Source organism: Coturnix japonica, chromosome 5, assembly GCF_001577835.2.
Source record: "Coturnix japonica isolate 7356 chromosome 5, Coturnix japonica 2.1, whole genome shotgun sequence".
Lineage (NCBI taxonomy): Eukaryota > Metazoa > Chordata > Aves > Galliformes > Phasianidae > Coturnix > Coturnix japonica.
The window spans coordinates 4,165,783-4,192,758 of record NC_029520.1 but is presented as its reverse complement, the minus strand read 5'-3'; the positions used below and the strand labels follow the sequence as shown (position 1 = coordinate 4,192,758).

General features: G+C 43.2%; 1 protein-coding gene across 3 annotated transcripts in view; it reads left to right on the top strand.

The window, feature by feature from the left end:
* HIPK3 (homeodomain interacting protein kinase 3) overlaps positions 1–26,976 on the top strand; it is an 83,166-nt gene that overhangs the window by 1,830 nt on the left and 54,360 nt on the right. Inside the window, exon 1 of one of the 3 annotated variants that reach the window (XM_015863466.2) lies at positions 23,624–23,838. The exons of 1 other annotated variant lie outside the window; for it this stretch is intronic. The gene's annotated coding sequence lies outside the window, so the exon portion shown is untranslated. Of the gene's footprint in view, positions 1–23,623; positions 23,839–24,144; positions 24,165–26,976 lie in introns of those variants that run through there. One more of the 3 variants, XM_032444758.1, reaches the window with a different exon arrangement.

Genomic DNA, 26,976 nt, shown 5'->3' with positions numbered 1-26,976 from the left:
TATATTGGTACTCCATCTCAAGCTACCTGAGTGCAGAGGAGATTGACCTTGCTACTCCATCATCGTATCACCAACAGCTGTAGGTTCCATCAGCCATTCTACAGGATGGATTTCAGCATGGGTAGGGTGAAGGCATGTTCACCTGGAAAATAAGAGACCCAAACTTGCTGGTGTTGTTGGTGCCAGGCCCCGTTGTTGCCTCAACTGAGAATCTGCAGGAGGCGAGTGCTCCTGTTGAGCCTGTGATCTGTCCCTTGGCTTTCAGAACTGACAACACCACGGGGATTCTCTGAACTAAAAATGATAGTCTAAACATCTGTTTCCATAGGCTGTAATTAAGAATAAATGTCATGTTTCTGTCAAACTGGTTTTGCTCCCTGTTGACATTTACTGTTCTAGAGTGAGGTGTGTCCTGATTGGTAGCAACTGCAAAGATGAGGAAGTAGAACCCAAGCTAAGAAGCTTTGCTAGGTTTTTCTTACACTCTGCTCTGGTGCTGCTGGAGTTTATACTGAATAGAGAAGGAAGCAACTATGGGGATATGGGCAGTGATGAGAATCTAACAGTGCTCAGCTGAAAATGGACCTATGAGGACCTTTCAGCTATCAGGAATGTCAGTGTATGAGGCCATTTGTGTCAGTACGTGATTGGTAGGAGCTGTGGCATTGAATCTGTTGCCTAAGTAATAATCTCTGAAGCTTCTTTCATGTCTTCAATATTGTCTTTTACCATAGGAATTTATTAATAAGCAGAAAACCAAGATGGATGGATTAGTGAATGATTGGGCTGCATAGCACAAAACAGTTGAAGTAATGCACTTAGATAGTGTAATAAGTTGTTAAAATGATAGATTGAATTCCAGTTTCCCTACGTGAATTTGCTTGCTTGAATTGGCCATCATTTATTTAACACAATATTGCCTGCTTTATTTTTTGTAAGCAGCTTTTCGGCTTTCTAAGCTGAGTAGGTCTGTTGGGCTATGCCGTGTTCCCGCACTGGGCCGGTAGGTGGCAGCAGAGATTTTGGATCCATTTAAAGGATTTTAGGGTTGGCTTATTGCAAAGAATAGCATAAATATGGGAAGCTCAGGCATCAAAAGGTGATTATAAATCAAAGGGGGAACGTCCCGGTGTTTAGCATAGTGGTTGTCATCTTACAAACAATGAGGAGAACAAAGTGAGGTGGGGCAGAACATTGTTACCTGTAATTGGTGTTGCATGCTTTCACCTATGTTCAACCACAGCTGTTTTCTGGTGTATGTTTATGCTGGTTGCAAGGCCTTTTAAAAACAGTGTGGACTTCAGTAATTATTTCTGATATAGGATCAGTGAGACAAAGCGTATTGTTAGTTGTGATCACCAGAAGGGATGCTGGAGTGCCTTGGGGATGGTAGTGATTAAATGCAAGTAAGCATGGTCAGTCTGAGCATTGTGTTACTTGCACTAAGGTGCTTTCTTCTTAGTTGAGTAACCCAGCTGTAATAAGTTGAGGGTATGAAAGTGTATTTTGGAGATATTATATGCTATTAATTGTCATAAATGGGGCTGTTCAACCTGGAGAAGAGAAGGCTCCTGGGGGACCTGAGAGCATCCTTTCTGCAGCTAAAGGGGGGCTGTAAGAAGGAAGGGGTCAGTCTCTTTAGCTGGGTCTCTTGTGACATGATGAGAGAAAATGATTTCAATGTAAAGGAGGGGAGATTTAGACTGGATGTAAGGAAGATTTTTACCATGAGGATGGTGAGGTGCTGGCAGGCTGCTCAGAGAGGTGGTGGATGCCCTGTCCTTGGAGGCATTCATTCAGAGCCAGGCTGGACAGGGCTCTGAGCACCTCCTGGAGCTGTGGGTGTCCCTGTTCACTGCAGAGAGTTGGGCCAGGTGGCCTTTAAGGGCCTCTTCCAATGCAAACAATCGCATGATTCTATGATGTGTTTGAATACGTAAGCACAGAACACCACAGGTTTCCATCTCAGGCTGTTTTGGTCAGAACCCTCATTTTCTGAAGTACAAACCCTGAGAGCGAGAAGCTCGCCCTGCTGACATAAATTGTACCTTAGTCGAGTGCTGTGTTTGTGCATCCTGGAGAAACAGGAAAGGTGGAACTGGCAGATCTGTCCACCTGTACTCAGGGCAGGGAGGTTGCTATGTGACTGTACTATTTGATGTTGTACTTGAAAGCTCAGCTCCAGGAAACCAGGGTTTGCATTAAGAATCAATCACTCTTTCTTCTAAGTTTGTTTCCTCGTATTACAAAATGAAAACTGATTTTGTGAACCAAATACATCATAATCCCTCAGAATTGTAGGGAAAGTGTAAGAAAAAACAAATTCTTGTGTTGTTTAATCTCCTTATTTTAGACAGGGATGATTAGCATATCTTACCTATGGTACCCCCAGGTGCCAGCAGAGCAGTCACCGCCTCTCTCCACATTTGGTTTGTAGGCTGGACAACCTGATCCACAAAGCACTCCTTGCCTCAGTCCATCTTCCAAACCTGCTTGGACTGTTGTACCTGCCTTAGGATACGTCTCTTAATGTAACTACCATCAGAGCTCATGATTATCAAAGGTTGTTTTGAAGAAATAACAAACCTTTCTGACTTCAGTGCAAATTCCCTCAATATCGGTGGTCTTACCCAGCCTGGGTTTAGACCTGCATGCTGCACTTGGAATTACAGCTCTCTTTGCGTTCATCCCTGTGTAAATTTACCTTGGCAGATCACATGCTCTTTGAATTAAGGCTTATGTTTTTATAGTTATCTATAAAGCATTTGGGTGCCATGGTGATTGGATCACATAAGCAGACAGTGAAATTTGCACTTAATGTAAGCTGGCAGTGCCAAGGTTCTTTTCATTAGAAATCCAGCTTCGTATAAACAGAGCTGTGTTCTCTAGTAAAACAGGTGATTTCAGGTATTCAGGTATTAAACATGCGCTGTTCTTTAGCAGATTAATAGGTCCACAAAGGGAAGGAAGTGCTTTCTAATTTGCTTCAGTAACTAACCTTGCAGTTAGCAGTGAAGTCACTGCTTCTGAACCTCGTAGCAACCCTGCAGCTCAGCCACCACATGCTAGAAGAGAACTTGGTTTGTATTTTTTTTTCTTTCTAAATTAACGTGGCATGAAATCTTAGTTAAAGGAAATGTCTCGACGTAAGTATAGGAAAAATATCCATCTGGTCAACAGTGTGAGAAATATTGCCTCTTCTCTGCTGCTCTAATTACATATTGATTGTATTTGGAACAAATCGTATATTGTGGTTCATTTCGTGTTACATTTGTGCATTTTTCTCTTTTTTCCTTTATATTATTTTGAAGGTTTTTAAATAATGAATGTGTGAGTGTGTACTCCAGGATAAGTCAATGCTGTTTGTTAGCATACTGAGGGCAATGAGGTGGAAAAAGAAATGTCCAACAGAAGCCATATTTACATATTTGCTGCTCTTGTTCCAAGCAGTAATTTTCCATAGACTGTCTGGGGACAATTCCTGGGGGGAGAATTTCTCCCTGATTCTGGTACATGTCATCAATTACTTTGTATTTTGTTCAAAATTAAGAGCTTGGAAGGGTGAATGCATCCTAATCCAGGTGAATGTGACAGTGTTGGCAATATTGTCAGTACTAACAAACTTGAAAACCGAAGTGCTCAATGCAACAACTGTAGTTTTTCCAGTTCCAAATGCACTGCCAGCAGTTCTGCAGCAATTTAGGGATCACTGTTACAGAACAATAGAAACAAGCCTTTGGGCTATTGCTTGGATGCTAAAAGTACCAGGGGACTCTCTCACAAAGCTCCATATATACAAAAATCTCTGGACTTGCTGTGGGTTAAACATACTTCCATCCAAACGTGCTTGTTACAATATATGCTCACATTGCAAAGTGTTAACATACCCTGTGTAGGAGTCTCTGGTCTATTGGAACAGAACCGGTTTGGTCCACCCGTCTGTGTCACAAAGTCCCATGAAGCTGCTGCTGATTCTTCTGTGTACTTGTGCTCTACAACAGCTTCTGAAACTCCCAAGCAGAAGCACTGAATGCTTAAAAAGCAACATCCTGGTTATTAGACGGAACAGAATCCATTTGTATGTGAGAGAAAGACCTACTCCTGACTTGATTATTACAGACAAATTAATCTCAAAAGGGCCTCCTTTATCTCATGATCCCCCAGTAAACAGAGAAGTTATTCTGTTATTCTTTGATTTCTTTCTGTTGCAAGTTAGAAATAGCTTGGGATGCAATGCTTTGTTTCTCTCAGAATGCAGGGTGAGGTGGCTCTGTCTGCGTGCTGGTGTGATGGAGAGCATGGCAACAGCATGGAGATGATCAATAATGACGTGGTATCATGGTAGAGTATATTAGCCCTGTTAAAAAAGCATGGGATGGCTTTCTTTATGGTTCACGTGATGAAGACAAATGTTTTGGAGGTAGGGTAGGTTGATGACTGTGTGCATATGTGATAGGCGGAAGGATGGCACACATAATGGTGTCTAGTAACTTATTTGCTCTTCAAAGGATGCGATCATATTTAGAGAAGCTGAAAGACAGCAGGTTTGGCTGGTTGTGCTAGAGCAGTTAAAAGGCTCAGTGCTCTGGGTATATTGTCTAACTCAATGTATTGTTGGGTTTTTTTTGGCTGTATCTTTATCCTTGCCTTGGCATTTTGTTTCTTCCTTTCCTGTATGACTCATTCTTATAATACACCTGCGTTACAATTACTTGCTGTTTTTCATAATAAACCCCATTCCTTCCTTTTGCTATCCTTCTTTTTAGGTTTGCTTTGAAAATTCGTAGCGTGATGAATTATTGATCTCTTGCACATTTTTCTTGCAGAAGCCAGCTCTTTGAACTAGTTACCAGCGTTAAGAACTGCCAACACTATCTACTGAATTATTGCCTATCTTTTCTTTTCCCTACAAACCCAAATATGTTTGGAAAAGCACTGCTGCATGCACCAGAAAAGTGAGAACTCAGTGAGAAATGTAAGTTAATGCCAAGAGCTAATGAGGAAAAACGTCACTGTTTTAAACACAGTCAGGAGTGACCCTTTACAATTGGTAGATTTTGAAAACATATTTTCTCATCTCTTCAAAGCAGAAGAAAATCGTGGGTTAAGGGCTCTTAAAGATAGTCTTATTCCTTTCCTATCAAATTACTTTCATCATGTCATTAATGATCAAGCAGGAGCGCAGCTCCCTGAGAACTAATAGGTTAGAGTAAATACATTTAAAACACCCCTACAGCTTTTTGAATTGTCTCTGTATCCACACATAAAATCAAAGAATTACCTGCCCTTTCTCTTTTCAGCTGTACTTCATTCATTTTGATTCCTATATCTAATTCATATTAAAATGGATGCAATATAGTACGTAAAGGTCCCATTTAAACAGCAAAAAACAAAAACAAAAACAGGAAAAAGGCATTTATAAAACATAGATATAAGGTGATTAGACGAAAAGGTGATCAGTCCTGCATCTAGAAATCTTGTGTTTTTTTAATATCTCTTTAAAATATTATAATATTTAATTACATTAAAAATACTTCTTAATTCAGACAGATGTTAGGAACTCTTTGGGCTGGTTTTTCTTCTGTGTGCTCAGAGCATGTGCGTGTACATTCTTCTCTTGGTTGGGTTACTTAATATAGAGTTTTAGAAAATAAACTGTGCTGTTAGCAAATGTAGGACATAAGTTACGTGCATCTAAGGTGATAGCGTGTTGTCTCAGAGAGATCTGACAGAGCTCTATGGTGGTGTTGCTGTCTAGTGAATAAACAAGTTCTCCAATTCTATTTATCCTTCAGAGGACTAAATAACTGTAGAGTACCCTACTTAGGAGTTGCCCAGCTTTCTTTCTGAAGATGAAGAGAACTCACTTGTTGGCCTTCTGATTTGTTCTCTTTAGAGACTCGTGTGGTTTGTTCCTGTTTGAAAGGGAAATAAAAGGGGGGGGAGAAGGAGGTACATGCTGGAAATAAATCATCAGAAATAATGTTTATATTTCATGCACCTCACCATGCATAAGAATGAAATCCGCCATAGGCTGAAGCAGTTAATAAATGCTCAAGAAGAAAGCATCGCCAGTTTGCAAAGTTATTAATATAGGAAGGAGTAATAGCCCTTCTTTTCTTCCTCTTTATCCAATTTTATAAATTAAAACTCTAAGTTGCAAAGCCGTCATCTTCAACATGTCAAAACCTGTTTCCTTGTGTGGAAGGAACTGCTTATCCGTCTTCCTTCAAGCTCTAAACACCTTTGAACTGTGGCTGAAATTTACAGTCAAATCTGCCTCTAATTAAAGAGTAATGGATGCTTCTTAAAATTGGAATGTAATTTGAAAAATACAATAAACAGCTGTAGCTGGGATAGCCATCACTAAAGGAGGAATAAGTCCAGACCTACTGTCTGGAGAATTTATGCTTTCTATGTGGATATCATTTCATATTGAGTGAGGGATCCTTGTTTCTTCTTGGGTTGTCCTTGTCTTTGGATGAAATTCTGGTCCTAGAAAAGTTAGTTGTAAAACTCATGGAGGTTTTACTATTGGACTTCTTTTAAAAATCAGTCACAGTTGTCAGAGTTTTGGCTGCAAAGTATGTAAGTGCGTATTCACAGGAGCCATCTTAAGTGCATCACATCTGCACATCAGATCTAGCAGCGTTGTGTTTTTCCCTTAACTGCAAGAACAGCATCATCTTGTCCCTATCCTTTGGCCCTTCAAATCCCAATTCTTCTGAATGGCTCATCAGGTTTTTGTCCCCTGCTTTGTTCTCTGTGTTTCTTCTTTCATACCGAACACTTGATTTAATAATCGGAGTTCAAGCAGGGTAAAAAAGGAAATGTAGGTGATGTTTAGGAGGAAACCCCAAACTTGATGCATGCTCTGTGGTCATTTCTGTGGTATAATTTGTGCCAGTAAGTGGGTCACGTTGCTCCCACAGCGCTGGGATTTGCACGTGTGGCATGGCTGACAGTTTGCTTCGTGTTCTTTTTGTAGATGTCAAGGTAACAAGTAAACCACCACATCCTAGCCACTGCTAAAGCAGCTTTAGGACTACAGGCTACATGCCATGACACTCATTAAATAGTGCCCTAATTACCTCAAGTTTCCCAGTGTAGGAGTTGTTACTGTGACAGTGCATGGACTGCTGTGCGGATCCCATAAAAGCAGGTCACTGGGGTATGTCAGGCATCTGCACGTATGGTAGTGATGGACTGAGAATGGCACTTAGTTTTAGTTAAAGCCCCTCAGTGATTGAGAAAAGAAAATCTGGAGGAAAATAGGTGTAAATTCTTTAAGCTTTTAAGAAAATGTTTGCATTTCACTTTACTTTCATGTCCTTTGTATCTATTTGCTTTGGATAGCGGAGAGGAGGGCAGTACTGCTCATCAGCTGACATGAGCTGGTGACATGCTGGTGGGTGGGTGAGTGGCTTTATGTTTCCTTTCTATTTCTCCTTTTTATATGGAGGAATTTCTTCATGAGACACCAGCATTTTGTTCATGCAAAGCAACCCAGTGAAAGGTAGGGTGTGTTCTAAACAAGTGCAGTTGTGAGGGTTGAAGCAATATTATTGAAGTAAAAGCTTGCACATTTGGCTGGAAATAGGAAGCATAAGCTTTTCACTTAGCCCCAAATGAAAAGAGTCCTCAGAGATAGGCAGCAGGCACAGTTCTTTCATATTAAGTCATAAGTAGCATATAGTTGTTTGTCTAACCTTTTACTTTTAGCATGTGTACAGCAGATGCTAATGTACCTGAAAATAGAAAGTCTGAAGCTTGTATATTCACCCTTGCTTTATATTTTGAAGCACTATATGTATAAAAATATGTATATAAATATGTAGTACAGGCCGTGTTATGTGGTAATCCCTGACCCATTTTGTTTGCATCATGCACAGCTGACTTCCATTTATCTGCTGTCCCTCAAAGTCCATTTTGTACCTAAGCAGTCATGTTTCTCTTGCTGGTGAGCTGGGCAGCATGCAGATGGAATCACACTGCACTTCTGCACTCACAAGCTTCCTGCATACGCCTCCAGTTATTTGCTCTTCCTTCCTTAAAGCAGGGTATGTATCAGTGTTGTTGCAGGGTGGCTTGCATTTGAAAGTCTTCCTGAAAGTCCTACAGAAGCTGCAAAAGGCTGTGAAGCTTTGTAAGTCATTGCCTGCACGGGCTATACCTGATGTGTTTTCTGCTTGAATCTAGAGCAGAAAGGTTTCAGAGCACCTTTATTTACAGTGACTATATATTTGGAGAATGACGACCTCAGACAGGTCATGTGAGATCTCCATGCAGAGGTACTTGCTGAGGTAAATCACTTCAAAATTACTTTGGCAAACCACTGTTTGTTGCCTAACACTCCACATTATGTTCCACAGGTGCCACAAACGGATCTCAGAAGTGAAAGGTTCCTTTGAAGTGCATTCAGGCTTTGGGTAGTAGGATTTGGAGGTGTTTTGGAGTAGGTTAATTTGCCGTGGCAATTAAGTATGAGGGCATCTATGAGTTTAAGGCCAGCTTAAAGAAAGACTCACAAGGAATCATAGGAGCATTAATGTTGAAAAGACCACTAAGATCATCTAGTCCAGCCATCAACCCATCATCACCATCCCACTAAACCATATCTGTAAGACACAGGAAGCACATTGTGGTGAAAGTATTGCCTGTGTTTTAACACCTGTTAGGAAAGGGCTCTTTTATGCTCTAGTTTATACCTGCCACTGGATCTCCTCACCAGCTTAGTGAACTCATGTGAGACTGTAGTGAGAACCTCGGCTTGGTTAAACTAAAAAGTTTATTCATAATCATAACTGCATGTTTAATAACATCTGGTGACTTCACTGTGTCTAAAAGCTAGGCAGAAACCAAATGTATTCTGCTCAAAACAGTGGAAAGGGAAACATGGATATATATGAGGGCTTCATCTTAGCTGTGGTGTCCAAGGCGAGCCTCCATAACTACTGAACCATTTCTTTCTGTGCTGTTATCTCTGTGGAGTTCCCTGCAGAGGTTTTATTGTGGCAGGATGTGGTACAGGAGAAAGATTAGCCCTGAAAAACAAATTTTAAAATAATTGCTTCTGAGCAATTTTAAAAGACTTTTCCCTCAGTTCAACCATTAGATGGAAATGTCCTGCTGATGACTCCAGCATATTTTTAAATTGAATAATTAACGTGGTTAATGGGAATTCAGCAGCATTTTTTGTTAGCAATTGCTTTATTTACTAATCTTCCAGAAGGTGGGATGATTCAGAATCTTTTAATGCCCCAAAGCAGAGGGTGATTAAAACACTCACAACTTGGAATAGAATTGGGTACAGGTTCTGCAGAGTGAAAATGAGAAAGCTTCAGTGGAAAATCATGGTGAGGAGAAGAAGGAAAAGCAGTACTTTTAAGTGCCAGATATCTATGAAATTACACAACTGAAATACACGCTTGGATGAAATTGCAAGTTCTTGAAGACTTCCTTCTTTCACTCCATTTTGCACGTGACCAGGGCTGCCATCTTCTGGAATCGTCTTCTGTCTCTGCTTGGCTTTTAGCAGGGTTTTGCTGCTTGCTGCATGGAGGGTGGGCATGGCTGATCTGTCAGCAGGGTGCTCCCTAGAGCCACGTCACCACTGTGCAAGGAAAGATGTAGTAATCACATATTAGAGCGAGTGCTGTAGGAGTCAGCTGCTGAAAACCTGGTACGTAGTAACTATCAGGTGAGCTGAGTAAGGGTTTTTTGGGGGGGAAGGTTCGCTCATGCAGTCAGTGATGCTTCTTTCCCTAGGAGCATGTAATGAGCAAATACATACCCTGGGCATTCTGCATAATGTTTTTATGGCAGTTGCAGGCTACAGGGCCGTGCTAATAGATGGAGTCATAGGGCTTTGGCTTATCTTTGGTGTCATGCTTTTTGTTGCAGTAATGTGATTCTGGATACAGACCGCTACTTACGTTCCATGTATCACTTACCACGTATCGCTTACGGTCCCTTGACAACAGGGGGCTGCTGTTTGCCTTTGAAATTAGTTCTCACAGTAATGAAGGACTAACAGAAAACTGACCACTTTCTTTTCCTAGCACAAGTGGTATTAAAGTTCCTTTTTTCCTCCTTTGGATGGAACAAAGAAACAAGCTGTATGTGACAAATACATGTCCTACAGTTTATTTCCTTCCAGGAAGATGTGCTGAGATGACTGAGTGTAGAATGAGAAACCAAAGAGAATAGGCAGTGATTTACTAATCTTATTTCCAGTGTCCCTAAAACAAGGCTAATAATTAACCTGTATAATAAGTACTCTTTTTATATGGGTGTAGTGGACATTTGGGACTTCACCATTGACTTCAAAGGACTAGCATCGAGCTCACATTGTTGCAAGGACACGGCTGGATGTCTCTACGTTGACAAATTCTGTCTTCTAAAGTTCATGGGTGTGTATTTGCAGAATTGTTTACAGGCTTAGAAAATGCTGTACAAAAGCAAACAGTATTATTATTTGTCATTTTAGAGCCACCCCTTAGTTTGTGGTAGAGTATTTGTCATGAAATCAGGAATCTCTAGAGAAGTCGTGTCTGCTCCCTTTGAAATTTGTACGGTCCAAAATACTGACTAATGGGTCCAAAGGAGCGTAACAGTGGGCTGGGCATTGCCACCAGAGTCATCTTAAATTGTTCTGACTCTTCTCAGGCAGTGATTTCTTCTAAGACTGAACACAAACCAATTGTTGTTCATCTGTGGAAAGACAAAGGGCAAAGTACTTTATTTCCAGTAAACAATTGTGGGTTGGTCAAGTCAGTGGCTTTCATGAATTAATCCTAATACAATAGAAGGCTATTAACGTTTTGCTGTGCAGCAAAGCAACATGTGTAAGAACCGGCGTGGACAAATGTGCACACCACTGTATCATGGTAGTGTGGCAACCTGAGTTTTGCAAGGACCAGAACATCAGAAACATTGCAAGTCAGTAATTTTGCACAGTGGCAGAAATCTGAAGAAAATTTATGCTGTATCTGTTGGGGTCGTTTCTGCCTCTAGCAAGTAATGTTGTTTTCTGTCCTGAGTTAGTAGGTGGGTGGGAGGGCTGAGGAGACTCTTCTCTCTCATTTCAATCCCCTACAAGGTGTGGAAGGGGAAGGCTGCAGTGTCTTCTGATAAAAGGCAGCAGGCAGGACTTGAGATTCTCTTCCAAGTTTCACAGCAGTTGGTATTTTTTTCTGTATCTGCCTTTGAAAAATGCATGATAAGTTCAGTTTTCTTTATAAGTAACGGCTTTAGAAAAGAGAGCAAAGAAGTCAACTTAAAAATACACAAGGCTTGGAATTTAAATTAGCCCATTGTTTATTATTATTCTGAGATTTTTTGCCTGGCTGGCTAATTGGTTTGCATTCTGTATCATGGTAGCTCTCATGTGCCTCCCTGTACAGGAGTGTATTAATAAAAACACTGTTTTCCCCCCAAACCTCTCTGAGGTAATGTATTATTTCTCTTCAAAAGGGCTGACAATAGCAGGACATGGGGAAATGGTTTTAAGTTAAAAGAGAGAAGATTTAGGTTGGATGTTAGGGGGAAGTTCTTTACTAGGAGAGTGGTTAGGCCCTGGAACAGGCTGCCCAGGGAGGTTGTGGATGCCCCGTCCTTGGAGGTGTTCAAGACCAGGTTGGACGGGGCCATGGGCAACCTGATCTAGTAAATGTGTATGTTTGGTGGCCCTGCCAGGCAGGGGGTTGGAACTACATGATCCTTGAGGTCCCTTCCAACCCGGGTAATTCTGTGATTCTGTGATTTGACCACTGCAGTACCACACTTGGAAGTATAAATTGGCATCTGTAAGTTTAGTACTTAACAAGTTGTGATTCCCCAAATTATTGCCCTCAAAAGATTACTCTGGGAATTCCTCTGCGGTGATTATTCATGTGATCAAAAGTTTTAATGTAAATGCATTATTATGGGGCTAAAATGATACCAAATAACTTAAAATATATAGGATTTATATAGGGATTTTTGAATTCTTTTTCTTTTTTACTCTGGGTTTTATTAATAAATCCTAATACTGCTGATGGAGCCTTCCCATGATCTGCATGTTTTCTTGTCCTTAGTGCTCTCATGACTCTTCCTACTTTGGAAAATGATAATTCTGGAATAGTTGGTTTTGAGCCTGAGTTTCATATTACAGGAAAAGTCTAGATCTGAATACAGCTCTCTATGCTTAAATGAATAACTGTTGCTTAATAGTTAAAAGTAATCTTGACTATCATAGTTAAAATCATTTTTAGCTATTAAGTGTTAAAGTGGAAATAATGCTTTATCTGATTTCAAAGGTACTTGTAATGCACTTAAGAATATGGTTTGTTCACATGCTGATAGAATTATTGGTCTGTGCTGGTAGACCAAAGTTCAGTTTGTTGTTTTAATTATGGGATATTTTTTTGTGGATGGGAATCTTTGTGATTTTAGGTAGCTATTAATATCTTGAGCATCTTGGGATTTAGGAAAATAGCTTGGTTTAGTATTCCTTTAATCTGTTTTCATTTTCATAAACCTGCATGGCATTATAGGATTGATTGAATGAATGATGTTGAATATATGATCTGCTATCTGAGCTGGCTTTGCTACTCCAGTGGCTCCCTGCTTTACCATGCAAAAGTTCTGAATTAAGTTTGCATTAAAAGATAATGCTACTCTCTCATTTGCAATGTGCCAAACATGATGCTTAATTGCTTGTGAGAGAAAACTCCCTGTGTGCATCCCAAGTACGAACATGCCCCAGGCTGCAAGAAAGGGAAAGGAAATTCTGCCTTGAGTTGTCTCATCTTCAAGCACAACTGAGAGAGTGTAAGGCAATGGGAAGTTGCTCTTGTTTTGTTCTATAGCTGCAAAAAAAAAAAATGTGGGTTATCTTTTATTGCCCGCTAAGTTTTTACTTTTGACAGTACACATGAGTTTGTGCTACTTGAAAATGTTAGTAACAATAAGAAGCATATAAAACAAGAAATAGCTTATTTATAGCAAGGCAACTTAAATTGCCAGGATTATCCCAAGTGACCGAGTGCAGGTGATGATCCACCTTTAGGGGCTCTGTTTGCTGTCTTGCCATTCCTCAATACTGGAATTTGAGCTTCTGGTTTCTGTTTTCAGTGTTTTGTGTCATCCAGTTTCCCCAGCCTGTTTTGTACATTTATGTAGGTTACATACAAAGAAAAAGCTATTTTAAAAGCTGTTTAAGAACTGTGTCTTCCATCTGGCGTGAAGTGCATTTCTGGAAGGGAGGGGAGAGAAATAGAGCACTGTCTGAGGTAAATTTGATAGTAGAAGATGGGATAAAACAAGAGCACTTAGACTAATTTAATTAATGCCATGGTGAATTTAAGAATATGGTGTCCCCTGCAAGCATAAACGTAGATCAGTAGCTGAATTAAGGAAGCAGTATTAGGCTGCACCTGTTGGGTATCAAACTGAATTCAGACCTTGTTTCAGTCATGCAGTTGGGACTGGCAGTTGCCGAAGGGATTAAATTATTTAAAGCCTTCAGCTGGCTAGTGTAGGCTAGCAGTAGCTTATAAAACACTTAATCTATTTTTTTAATCTCTTCATATGTTTGCTTTACTTAGACAGTAAAACTATACATGACACACACCTGCCACATTCTGAAGCTTCTTTGTCAGATAGCTTAAATGCATCAATTAGAGCGGCCTTTAAGCTGGAACCATTTGGGTTTCTTTGACAATACGCTTTTTGTTAGCCCGTGAGTTTGCTTTGATAAACTCAAAACTATAAACATGAGGTATGCAGACATAAGGTTCTTTCCCCCCTCCACACCCAGTTTTCTTTAGAGGCAGTTCCCTTCTAAAGGGCAAAAATTGCTGTCCAAGTAGTTAATTTTTGCAGTTACAATTTGATTTGTGATTTTAAGAAAGAAACTAACACCAAAGAGTTTGGGATTCTGGAACTATTTTTGCAATGCATTTAAACCAGTTCAAGAATAGGTGATGCTGTTTAGCTTGTTACGTGATATGTCACTTGTTTCTAGAAAGCTTAGAGTAAGTAATGAGTAGTTGCATTATGGATTGGACTGAAAAGCAATCTGGATAGCTGTGCAACACAGGATTAACCAAGTAAATCCTCTTAGGTTTGATTAGCCATTGCTTAGATCTACACTTGAGTTTGTCACTGGTTGCTCCTAATAATGACTTCTTTCTGTGGAAGTTGATTGTTCTAGTTTCTGTTTCGCATCTCACCTTTTTTGTGTCAAAATGAAGATCCACTGAATGAATTTTATGGTCCTCTAGATAATAAGCACAATAACACCTGGCAACAATTCAAGAAAAATGCTTTTAATAATAAAATCTGCATGCAGTTGATTTCTGTTTTGTTCAGCGGATGATGAATTACATCATCTTATTTGGCCTTGGATGGTAAATTACAGAACAAGTAGGCATATGTATCTGCTAACAAGGGGTGAGTAAATGCTTATTCATGGAGATCAGATGATTCTTGCAGCATGCTTTTCATAGAAAGCCTATGTTGTTGATATTTCTGCCCGCGCTTTAGTTGTCCTTCTTCATTACACTATGATTTTTATTTTCATAAAATGAGCTTTTGTAATATAATCACTACAAAATAACTGAGCTTTTACATTTTATTTTATTTTCACTGTAAAATATGCTACTCCTTAGGCATAAGAAAGGAGAGAAAGCAGAAGAGAAGGAAAAAATTCAATGACTCTCCTGCACCGACACACAGAAATTGATGGGCATTGTAGGAGAGCAGCTAGATGGCGCAGCAAAGTAATAACAGGAAGAAACAAAAGATTCCAGAAGATATAGAAAGAGTTGGGCTTTTCTATGGGTGCTGGGATTCCATACAGGTGTATGGTGCTGTGTGTGGCAGGGCAAGGCTTTGCATTTGATACAATCTATGTAGCATCAAGTCTGAAAGATCAGTATCTTACAGTTTTTACTACTGCTTCTGCAGTGCAATTTGTTATTTATAACTTACTGCGGGTATTTCTTCTGTGGTATCGTTTGTGCTGTAAGAAGGCATTGCATCTGAAATTCTCTTTCACCTTGAATGACCTAGGAAACTTGTCTTCATCTGTGATTCATCTAATATGAGCCATAAGAATGAATAGGGCTGGCTGCTGTTGTGTTCCAAGGCCGAAGCGAAGTAAAACTTAATTATAATAGAAATTTAATTCTGAGAATACAATGCACTGTAATAGAGAATCGATTGAGTATTATGGTGTTTCTGAAACCTGCAGAAAAAGACAAACCAGAACACTAGATCTAATAGAAAAGCAGGAAATGAAGGTGAGGAAATACTACCCTTACAGCCTTCCTGTTCCTAAAACTGAAGCAGGAGCTCGTTTGGTTCCTGTGAAGGATGAGAGCTCCTCCAGTTTGCTCCCTCCTGACAAACCCATCAGTGACCATTGCAGCAGCAGTGTGCTTGGAGCACAGCGTGTGCCCCACACACCTCTGTGGGAGGCAGCGATGGCAGTGGCATGGAGAAACCTCGATTCCCAGAATAAATCAGAATTATGGTACAGGGAGAGCAAGAAAAGGGGCTTAACCTTTGAGCATGCAGGACAGAGTGCTTTGAACGCTGAATAACAGCCACACAGCCCAGGAGAATAACACGTTCCTAATACAGGATAAAAAATGATTAAATGTGATTACTTTTAACAGTCCTAGATTTCTAAAGTGCTGGCTGCTCTAAAGGGCTGTGAAGTTTAATACCTTCAGTGAAAATCAGAACTTTGCTGATAATACTTAAGGTTTTGTACGTGCTGCCAGACTGCTACAGGGCACTGTTATTTCCCTGAATTGTGAAGTGAATTTACAGTAAAGCTTACTAATGGGAAAAAAAATTGCACGACTTTCCATCATTCCTCTTCGATTCCTTGGCTGCTTTTCAGTCCTGCCCCACTGCTGGACTGGCAGTGACATAAAGCAACAGCTACTGTGGACACAGGGAGTGTGGTCTGGCCGTCCCTCAAAATGACAGTGTAAGAGGAAATGCTGTGTGTGATGGAAAAACCCGTCACTGTACGTCTCTACATCTCTTTTGCCATGAAAAGGGCTGCTTGAAAATCATTCAAAAGACCACGGCTTTGGCAAAATACCATCAGCTTGCTGCTAGGAAGAACAAGGTAACTCTTCTAGGTGATGGCTGGGTGCAGCTCCCCAGGTCTGCTGTTCCTAGTCGTGTCACTGCCGTCCTGCTAAGAAGCTTTAGATGGAATTGAGCTATATGGTGAATGCATGATTGACAGCGAACATGTTTTTGCTGACCTACTGCTTGCTCAGAGCCTGGTACTGAGACTTGGAGCAGCTGGTCTGATGAGACGCTCATTTTCTAGAGCTTTAATGATAGTGTAAAGACCATCAGTGGAAGGGGAAGCAGCATGGTTAACACACGCACATGATTTGCAGTACTCGCACGATGCCAGGGATGGGTTTATGTCTGAGGGGTTCCCATACAGAATAAAATATTAGCAGAGTTTTTATTTTGATTAAAACCTCAATTAGGTTCAGCGTGCTTTGAAGCATTTACCATTCTTTTCTGGGAAATACTGATTAAACCTGGTTTTCCATTAAGAAAGTCCAATTCAACTAAATTGGAAGGATTCATGAAAGTACTGTGATTTTTTTTTTAATAGACATAATAAATAATGTCAACATGTTGCAACGTAATCAAACAGTAGCATGTAAATCACTTTTAATATACTTTAATTCCATCACTGCTGGGGGCTGTCTAGATATGTCTCGCAGGATTCTTTTCTTGGCTGTTTAAGGCAAGTCTATCTGGGGATGTGTTAGCTCATTTCTAGGTACCAGTTAGTGCCAACCAGGCAATGTTAGTAAGCAGAGGATTGGAGAGAACAAATTATTTTAAGGTTTCTGGAAAAAAAAGTAGTAAACTTCTCATGGTTATCTATGCAAATAAGGATTTGGGAGCTTTCTGTGGAGTTGAAGTTAACTAGTTTTCAAACAGCACTGGATACATTCCATGTCATGGCTTACTTTTAATTGTGAAAATATATGGTTTCTACATTAAACAATCTTCTGAGCTAATGTTTGCTTTGGAATAGGGTGAAAAACAGATTTCACTTTCTTGTGTTAAATTAGTTACAAAATTAAGACTTGAATTAGAAGGTTAGAAAGAGGTCTGAAATATAAATCACTTTCGAAGCCTCACAACTTTGTTATACAAACCTGTTGTATAATAAATGTCAAGCTGTAAAGATTAAAACCTGGAAGGAAACTAAATGAAGGGTAATCTACAGAAAGGAGCTTTGCCAAAGGTATTTTCATGAGTAAGCTTGGTTCTACAGCCACTTAGTGAGAATGATGATAAGGCACAAAAGTCAATGTAAAGTAATTGTAAATAACATAAATGCAATTGATGCTGGAAATGATAGCATTGAGTCTGCTAGTCCAAAAGGTGTTCTGAAGGCTGCTGTTGAAATGCACCTGTACCAAAATGAAAGGGAATAGGATAAAGGACCAGGTTGCTGCAATCCTGATACTCCGTCATCATGATGAGAAATACAACCAGGAGCTGGGTGATGAGAAATACAACCAGGAGCTGGGTTTTAGGTGGGTTTTTTGTTTGTTTCTTAGGTATGCAAACCAAATCAGTTAAAGGACAGGAGTTAACCAGCTTATTTTAAGCACCACTTAGTGCAAAGGCTGCAGACAGTGATTAAATTAGTTTTAAGTGCCTGACGCTAAGAAGCACAACATTGAAGAACTAGATAACTATTGTATTTTTAATTAACCTGATATTTTGTGCTTGGAATTGAAATACGAGAAAATTAAAGAAGTAATTATTGAATTCAGCTCCTGCTTTTCCATATCATCTGCTGAGTGGGGTGCTATTCTGGCTTAAAAGCCTTATATAAGCAGCTAGAGCAATCTTTCACACATGTAATTGATACAACTGTTTAATAAAATATGAATGAGGAGCGACTCACGCCCTGCTGTGAAAGAGTAGTTAGTTTCTAGTGTAACAGATGAATTTGCATCTGTTGAAGGAATGCATTTAAATCGTAAAGAATGTCTGCTGATGGATGGTTGCACACGTTAAAACCAAAATACTTACAGTGCTTTTAAATTCACCCGTACGTAGATGCCATAATGCTGGACTGCAGAAAACCAACGTCCATGTTTTTGTGGCAGCCCTCCTTCATTCAGGGAAGGGCTCCTGAGGCGGGTGGGCAGCTGGTGTGCTGGTAGGCTCTGCCTGTAGTGCTGGCCAACGTTGGCTCCTTCTTCCTCATATACCCTTTTTCTATCTGAATCCATCTGTTGTCTCTCATCTAGTACTTAGCTAGCAAGCTCTCTAGCATTTTTTAAGCAACTGTTTTCCTTTTGTATTTTAGGTGACTTCTGACCATGAAATTCCGGTCCATAACTTGGGCTGCTCTACTAGTGTTATTGTCTCTAGGCCTATTAAAATTCATGCTGATATCCCATGCATTTATAGTGACTCTTGTTAGTAATTCAATTTATGCATGGTGATGTTGATTGAATTTTACATAGTAGTTATACACAAAGCTTCAGGAGATACATGAATGAAAATGGAGCTTTCCTGCTCTTAATAGCTGAGAACGTAACAAACTGGATAGAATCTGCACAGATTTTCATCAATAACCAGCAAGCATCTGGAGACTTTCTCATCCTGGAAATAACTGTACTGACCATGATTGGTCTAAATCAGGAGCTCACTTAACCAGCAGTGCTTGTGTTGTATACAGCCATCCATTAGCTTCAGTGGGGTGCTGCAGTTTCAGGCCCTGATGCTGCTGATCCCCCTGATCCTTTGCGGAGGATGTTGTGATTACAGCCAGCAGTGCTGTGGGTGATGATAGTCGTGTTCTATGACAATCCAGAAGGCAAAATGAGGTGTAAGGGGAGATGCGAGGCATGCAGAGGAAAGCAAGAGGAAGCTGATAGAAGGAATACTCCTTTCGGTGTATTGCTGTAGGTATGGTTTGGTGCTATGTGTGATTGCAGTGGCGTTGCCATGATGACTGCTGAAGCTGGATGCCTAGGGCTGCCCAGGTACCTGCACCCTCTGCTTCCATGGCCTGGGACTGTGCTCCCCAACCTCCTCAGCCACCTTCCTTTCCATGTCATCTCTCCTCTCCACATTTCATAGATTTATGGGAAGCAAGTGAGTAAAGCCAGTCAGAAACCGGGCTGGCGTGTACAGTAGGGACTTGTGACTTACAAAGAGATACCTTAAAACTTGTTCAAGGAACTCGTGTACATAGAAAACTTCATTGAAACACCTCTCCCTGCTGACCAATTGGTGCTTTCTTATTGCTCTTTTTCATGCTGCAGTACCTAGGTATTCCAATCTGAGCCCTAAGCCTTGCTCATTTGGCTATAACCTTGATCTGCTTGTAGCTATTTGGTGAAACACAAGTGATAGGTGACAGGCTTCCTCACACGATGTCCCATCAGCACATTTGGACTGACTATTCAGAATACAAATGCCTGTGCTTCATGCACTGTGGACTATTTATTACAACACTGTTTAACATTTACAAAACTGAATTGAAAAACAATGCAGTTCTTTAATTCAAAAGTTTGTCTGTTCAAACTGGATTTTTTTTCCTATTTTAAACACTAATTTGTACGCTGCATATAGTAAAATAAGTTTCTAGAAGTGCTTTTTGTTATTAAACCAGGAAATTCTAAACTAATTTACACACTGAATAATTATAACCCAGAATAGCCGTGTATTTTCTTCTTTTCAAATGTGGCAGGATACGTACACATAGAAGTTCTTCAATCCCTGACAGATGTAACAGGTGGCAGCACATTACCTTATTCTAGAGAGATGCAGCTTCTATAAGAAAACAGTCTCTTCTCCTTCATTTTCTCACCTGTTGCATCTCATCGCCCTTCACTGTGGTGTGGGACGTGACATGATGTCTATAACCATGTCTTTATATATAGGTATGGATTTGCCATTTTGCACTTCTGCACCCTCATCATCTATTAAACATCAAAGCATCTATGTGCAGGGTAATAGTCTCCAATAACACAGTGCTAATCATATCAAAACGTGGTAAAGCCAGAAAAATGAACTGACTTCCTGACTGCCTTCACAACCAATGTAACTAAAATGCAACACGGGTATGGAAGGTAACAAAAAATAAGTGCAGATTGGTTTTGTAATATTTGAGAACATAATAATTGGAATACTCGTGTATGTGAATAAACAAATTCCTATGAAAACACATTCTTTCCTAAACAAGGAAATGTTTTTTCTTTACCATGGTTTGATCTCATTTCATAAGTCGCATAATTAGAACATGTCTTTTCTGTTGTTCATTCCAGACCAGAGCCTCTAATGTGGTAATTTAAATATTTGACGAATGCCAGTTAAAAATATCTGCTAATGACATCTCATGGGGGGGAAATAAGGAAGGCTTTAAAATGTAGCTGCTATTAAAAGTAGAAAAATACATGGGTGAAACTGTTGCAGGTGGTGGCCTGCTGGAAACCCCTTTGTGTGTTGACTTGGTAGCAGTGCCTATAAGGGAGATGGGAGCCTCAAACAGGTGAGTAGCGGGACCTTGCAGGCACACTCTGGCTGTGCCCACATGCTTCTGTGGTGAGGTACTGGGGCTGTACCCAGTTTTCTTCCCAGTTATTCTTCTTCACCCTCAATAGCCCTCAGCTGATGCGGCACAGCATCAGCCCCTGCTTGGAGCCGCTGAATCTGACTATTTCCTTCAAAATGCTTTGGAATATACACTAAGAAGAGTGCATCCCCTGTAATCCTTATTCAGGTGGTTTTACTGAAGTCATTAGACTACTAATTAGCATCTACTCATTGAGTAAGACAAGATTATGTTTAAATTCAGTAGTTTGACCGCCTGCTTCTGTTTAATGACGTTTGTTTGTAGGAATGATGCATTCTGGAAAGTGAGGTCAGCCAGAACATTTGTGGTGTTCATCTGTCTGCAACCCTTGATCTTGCAATGTATCAGCCACTAAAAAAAGAAGCCATTACTCAACAGTAAAAATGAACTGCTTGGTGATATTAGTGGATGGCACCCTGTGAGTATTCACAGGGGTAGGGTAGAAATAATGCTCCTTTCGAAACAACAGTAAAAAGGACAATATTTTCTATTAACAGATTTACAAGCCAGCACTGCATCGTAGGAATTTGAGACTGAAATAAGTGGTGACTGGACTAGTGCTTTACTTTGGAAGAAGTGTGAATTTCTGAAGAGATCTCTTTGTGAATCCTAATTGCCATGTCTTGATTGCGTCACAGAGCAGCCTTGGGATGAGCAAATGTTATCCTTTTTGAGTTAAACTAAACCAGAAGCTGTGGTCCAGCTGTCACTGGTGTCAATATGCATTTAGTATGGCCTGCAGACCATCAGCACTCACCCTGCTAACCTGCTTCCACTGGGTTGCATCAGAGGGAACATCAGAGGGTTCCTGTGGCTTAATTTTAGTGACTCACACAGTCATAGAATGGCTTGGGTTGGAAGGGACCTCAAAGATCATGTAGTTCCAACCCCCCTGCCTGCTCCTTGTCACGGTCATGCAGCTTGGGTGACCTCTGCATATGAAAATCATAAGAGAGCAGCTCACTGCTTCATGGCATTGGCCTCCTATGTCAGCAGTTGGGAAGGACCCAAAGGATGGTAGCACAGCCCCAGAGCCCGGCCTTCTCCAGGCCTAACTTTTGTGTATTGCTTCCCTCAGCAGCTCTGATAGAAGCAGCCCTGGTCAGGACACTGACGCTCAGGTTCATTCAAGTATTAAGAGTCTGGCAGATGTAAACAACTCATGAGCTGATACAAACAACTCACAATGGCCATTAAAAAAAAAAAAAAAAGTTGGCAACGTAGCTTATAGCAGCTCAATGAGTAAAACAAATTGTTCCAGCCAAAGCATTTTCTGTCTCTGTCTACGCTTGGGATTTTGATAACTAAAATAGCACAGAGTGTCACTGGTAAGTGTGCTGCCAAGGGCCCGGATTTGTCCTCACAGCTTCTTTTACCGCATGATATTTTCACATCTATTAGAAATATCTTCTTCCATGGCTTCTGTTTCTCCTTTCCACTCGGGGCACTAATACCTAACTACTCTTACCCCGGGCAGCATCACGGAAAGGAGGCAGAACAAAGAGCTCATGGAGGTGTTCGTTTCAGCGCTGAACTCTATCAATGAATGTAAATGCCAGGGGCCTCCTTGCGCCAGGTTACCTAAGTACCCTGAAACACAACACCCCTTGGACGGGTGGCATTGCTTACAGGTGGCACAGCAGGTTCTGCTTTAACCCCTCAGGTGCCCACTGGCACGGCAGTATGGCCTGGAGAAACAGGGCGAGGGTGTGCTTACTATTGAGGACAAAAATAAGGGAAATGCTTGAGATAGTTCCTAAAAGCCAACTGTAAAAATATGCCAAGACAAATTAGTAGCCGAGAAGGGCTGTGTGTATATATATTTTTAGTAGACTGTAAGCTTCCATTGCTGTGGATGAAATACACATAGGGCTGGAATCAGTGTATCCCGAGTGCTTTCTTTCCTTCAGTTGTTTTATAGTTCGTGTACTTAAATAATGGGGAATGGTTCTCAAACTGTAGGCACAGCACGTGAACGAAATGCGTATGCAAACAATTCCACAGGAACCTGATTGTTTGAGGAGCGGTGTGAAGACAAGTGGGATTAAAACGGATAATATTAGAAAAAGATGCAATGAGCAGCTCTTAAGAGCTATAATTTGCCTGCATTGTCTCCCACCCTTAAATTAAGTGTGAGGAAGACGGGAGCGCACGTGGCTGTGCAAGTGCAGCAGTTGCTGCTGGCCGCCCTGGGCAGGAGGTGGGGAAGCTCACGGTGTCCGGGCATTTCTCCTGCTGCTCAGCGCTCCGCACACGAGCAGCGGTTCCTCCTTCGCCCCGCATGAGCTGAGGGCTATTTAGGGTGAAGGATGCCGTTTGCGTTAGGCGGCCGGACCTGCAGCCAACCAACCCCTGCAACTTGAGCGATGCGCTGCGTTGGGGGCACGCATCTCGCTACTTGGGCAGGGGCCGAGCGAGGCGGAGCGCTGAACTTCAGAGCGGGGCTCGGGGCACCTGCACCGTGTGACGGCAGCCGCTAAGGCGCGGGGACCGCTCCTCCCATGGCACGGGGCGCTTAGGAGGTCGGTGCGCGATACCCCGGGGCCGGGCGGGGCACGAATTTGGGGTTTATAGTCGCCCTCACGTAGTTGTGTTTTAATCTGCGGGTCTGGAGGGCGGCTGTTCCCTGGGACCGGCAGTTAGCGGGCCGGGCCGAGGCACCCTCGGGACGCTGCCGAGACGCTCTCCCGGCGGGCAGCTCCGCACGGGCGGGGCGGCTCCGCTGCATCGCTCCGGGGCCGGACGGGGGCGCTGCGGACGCGGCGGAGGCGTCGGGAGGGGCCCCCCCGGGCTGCGCGCGGGGCCGCGGCTGAGCGGGGCTGGAGCCCGACGCGTCGCTTCCCGCGGGTCCCCTCGGCGGGGCCTCGTCCGCCGCTGCGGGGCGATGGGCCGCGGCGGGCGCCGCTAGGCCGCCGAGAGCGGGGAGGAGGCGGGAGGAGGCGGAGGCGGAGGAGGCGGCGGCCGGGGGCGGGCTGGGTCCCTCCCCGGGAAGATGAGGCGGAGGCCCAGGCTGCCGAGCGGGCCGAGTCGGGGCTCTTCCCTCCCAGCCGCCAGGACAAGATGGCAGCGGCCGGGGCGGCGGCCGGAGCGTTGGGGCTGAGCCGCTGAGCGCGGCCCTTCCCCGCGGCGCTCCCGGACATGCCCAGCGCGGCGGCGGCAGCTCCGGCTCGGACGCCAGCGCGGCCCGATCTATGAAGGTGAGCGGTGGGGGGGAAGGGCGCCGCTCCTTCCCGCGGGGGGCACCGGGGCGAGGCCCGGGCGGCTCCGCTTCCCCCCCCCCCATGCTCTCCGCCGCCGCCCTCGCCCCGAAGTTTCTTCTTTGCCGGCTCCTCGTCGGCGGGAGGCGGCTCCCAGCGCCCGCTCTGCCCGTTACCGGCCTGTGCGGCGCGTCGTTGGCCGCTGGTTGCCGTAAACAAGCGCGGGGCCGCCCCTCCCGCGGGGCTGCCGGGCGGGCTGGGGCTGCGGGACCGGTCCGTCAGCTGGAAATCCGAATAGCGCCGTTGGAAACAGCGTGGTTCGGAGGGTTTGAAAATAATATTATTATTGTTTCTTTTTTCTTTTTTTTTTTTCTTTTTTTCTTTTGTATTTTGATTTTTAGCCTATCTCTCTCAACCGCGAGTACTGTGTGTTTACCTGTTTAGAGATCATTGTTTTTTGTGTCGATGCTGTACGCCTGTGTCGGACTCTGTTCTGACATAACAATTCCTTAACGGAACGATCAGTGGGAGGCTTCTAAGTTTAAAATTCGCACAAGAAAGAGCTGCCTTGTAAGCGTGGCAGCCTGCAAAGAGATTAATTAAGCATCTGGAAAATAGGTCAAGGCTGTATTACGAAGCAGCACGGTGAGATCGCAAGTAAATCGAGCGAGGTGTTACCGTGAGCTTACCGGGAGAAAACAGAGCGGGACGGGGCAGCGGTGACAGCGCAGTCTGTCCCAACCATTTATAGCAGCGCGCTGAGATGCGTGTGACCGCATGAAGCAGGAATGGGTTTTTGTGCACCGTGCTTCTTGCTGGGGGCTTGCCTTGTGGTGCCGGTTCTGATCCCTGCGCGGGGCGTGGTGTAGCTGTGCCCGGGTGCTGTGTTTGGGGAGATGCTCGCACCGAGGTGGTGCACGGCTCGGTGTGTCTATGTGCCTCGGGGTCACCTGGCTGCCATCCCCTGCGGTGAAGTGGGGTTAAAATACTGCTCAGGAGGCCGCCCCCGATGCAGGGCTCTGCTGCCATCTGAGGTTTTCCTTTGTTTGAGGCTTTCTGTGTTTGTATTTTTCCTCCTTCCTGCCTTCCAGGCAGCTCCCTGGCAAAACGGGGAAATGAGAGAGGCTACATAACGAGGTGCCAGAGACAAAACAGAGACAGGGTGTGGGGAGGAACCGTCTTCAGCTCTTGATCCTGCAGTCAGCATCATTCATGGAGATCTTACTGTTGGCGTGTGCTGCCCCTCTAGCGCTGTGCCTTGTAGCAGCAGCTTCAAAACAAACGCTGTTATCTGGAGGGGAGTTTCAAAAAGCTGTTTTGGGGCTGATTGCTCCCATTTAGCTCCCACCACCTTGCATAGGGATGTCCTGGGGGCACGGTGCTGGTTTACCCCCCCCCCCCGTGGTTAGAACAGGGGTTAGAGAGGCAGCTGCTGACCCTCACCCAAAAACTCAGGCTCACTGAGCTCTCCTTCCCTAAACTTGCATGGTTAGGAATGTTCTTGTCCTTGCTATTTTAGGGGATCACGCTCTTCAGTCGGTTTTCTTTTTAACTTTCATTTAAGTACATATCCTCTTTCTGCTGGTTTCTGTTCTGCCAGTGGGCCGGTTATATAAAAAGAGATGCTCTCAACAAAGCCTCGCGTTTAGAAATGAGAGTTTTGTTGTTGGCTTTTGTGTGCAAGCAGGAGAAAAGCCCGCTGATAATATTCAGTCCCAAATGATAGCGCTGTGCCCTGTATTTCAGACTGATGTTAAATGCAGAGCTGTATGCCTGAGAAAACTTTCTGGTTGAGCTGACATTGTGATGTACAACTGATGTGTATGTAGCGACTTTGTGAGCAGGGCTCTGTGGGGAGCTAGTGCAGAAACATCAGAGCTGGGGCGGCCTGCTGTGCTGGCTGGTGGCAGGATGGGGCAGGTGACACCTGGTCTCTGAGGGGGAATGTGGAAAAGAATGGCCTGGAAAGTAGGATGTCCCAGTGGCAATACCAGCACTTCTCTGTTATGCATTCACTGCTGAGTTTAGCAATCAACCGTTGTCTAGCTCCCATACCTCAGAAAGGCTTGCGTGCTTCTGTTCTCCAAGCTTCTCCCCTTCCCTGACTGCACTGCCTTGCAGCTCCGCAAGAATTCCAGAACTCTTGGCATAGGATTCCTCTGGTGAAGAAAACATCCTTGCGCTTCTTCAGCAAAGTTATGAAGTTCCTCCAGATGGATTATATAAATTAGCAGCTGGCCAAGTGCTTATTTTGAGGCGGGCTCTTATGCTTTCTTGTATTTGAAAATGAAGGGGGTGAGAGCTGAAGTTGGTGGTGGGAACTTTTTGCAAGATTCGTGTCTCTGTTCATAAGCCCTTGGAATAGTATTTTTGCTTCTTCAGCTCTCCTGATTGACAGCGGGAGGTGAAGTGGAGCGTCTGTATTACTTATAGTTTGAGTCTTGGAAGAAAAACTCATTCTTGGGTGATGTGTAAGAGATCTGCAGGTATCTAGAACTACACTTGAGAACTGCGTGGTTGGGGTTCCTCATTGCAGCCTTTCAATACCTGAAGGGAACTTACTCCCAGGAGGGGAGTAAACTCTTCGAAAGGGCTGACAATAGCAGGACATGGGGAAATGGTTTTAAGTTAAAAGAGGGAAGATTTATGTTGGATGTTAGGGGGAAGTTCTTCACTAGGAGAGTGGTTAGGCCCTGGAACAGGCTGCACAGGGAGGTTGTGGATGCCCCGTCCTTGGAGGTGTTCAAGACCAGGTTGGACGGGGCCCTGGGCCACCTGATGTAGTAAATATGTATGTTTGGTGGCCCTGCCAGGCAGGGGGGTTGGAACTACATGATCCTTGAGGTCCCTTCCAACTCGGGTCATTCTGTGATTCTGTTGGGGTCACACACGAAACCAAATGGGAAGAAATTAGCAAGAATAAGTACCAAGCATTTTAGAGATGGCCGCTGAGTGGGCAGCGTGCCTTCAAGAGCTCTGCAGGCTCCATGGCAACGTTTAAAGCAACGTTCAGTAGGCAGCGCTATGAAATGGGTAAGCACTGGGTTACCTTCTCTCTGTTCTGCAGGCAGCGAGCACCCTCTAGTCAACCTGAAGTAACTTAGAATGGAGCATAAGGCTTGGGAAATCCTGTAACCT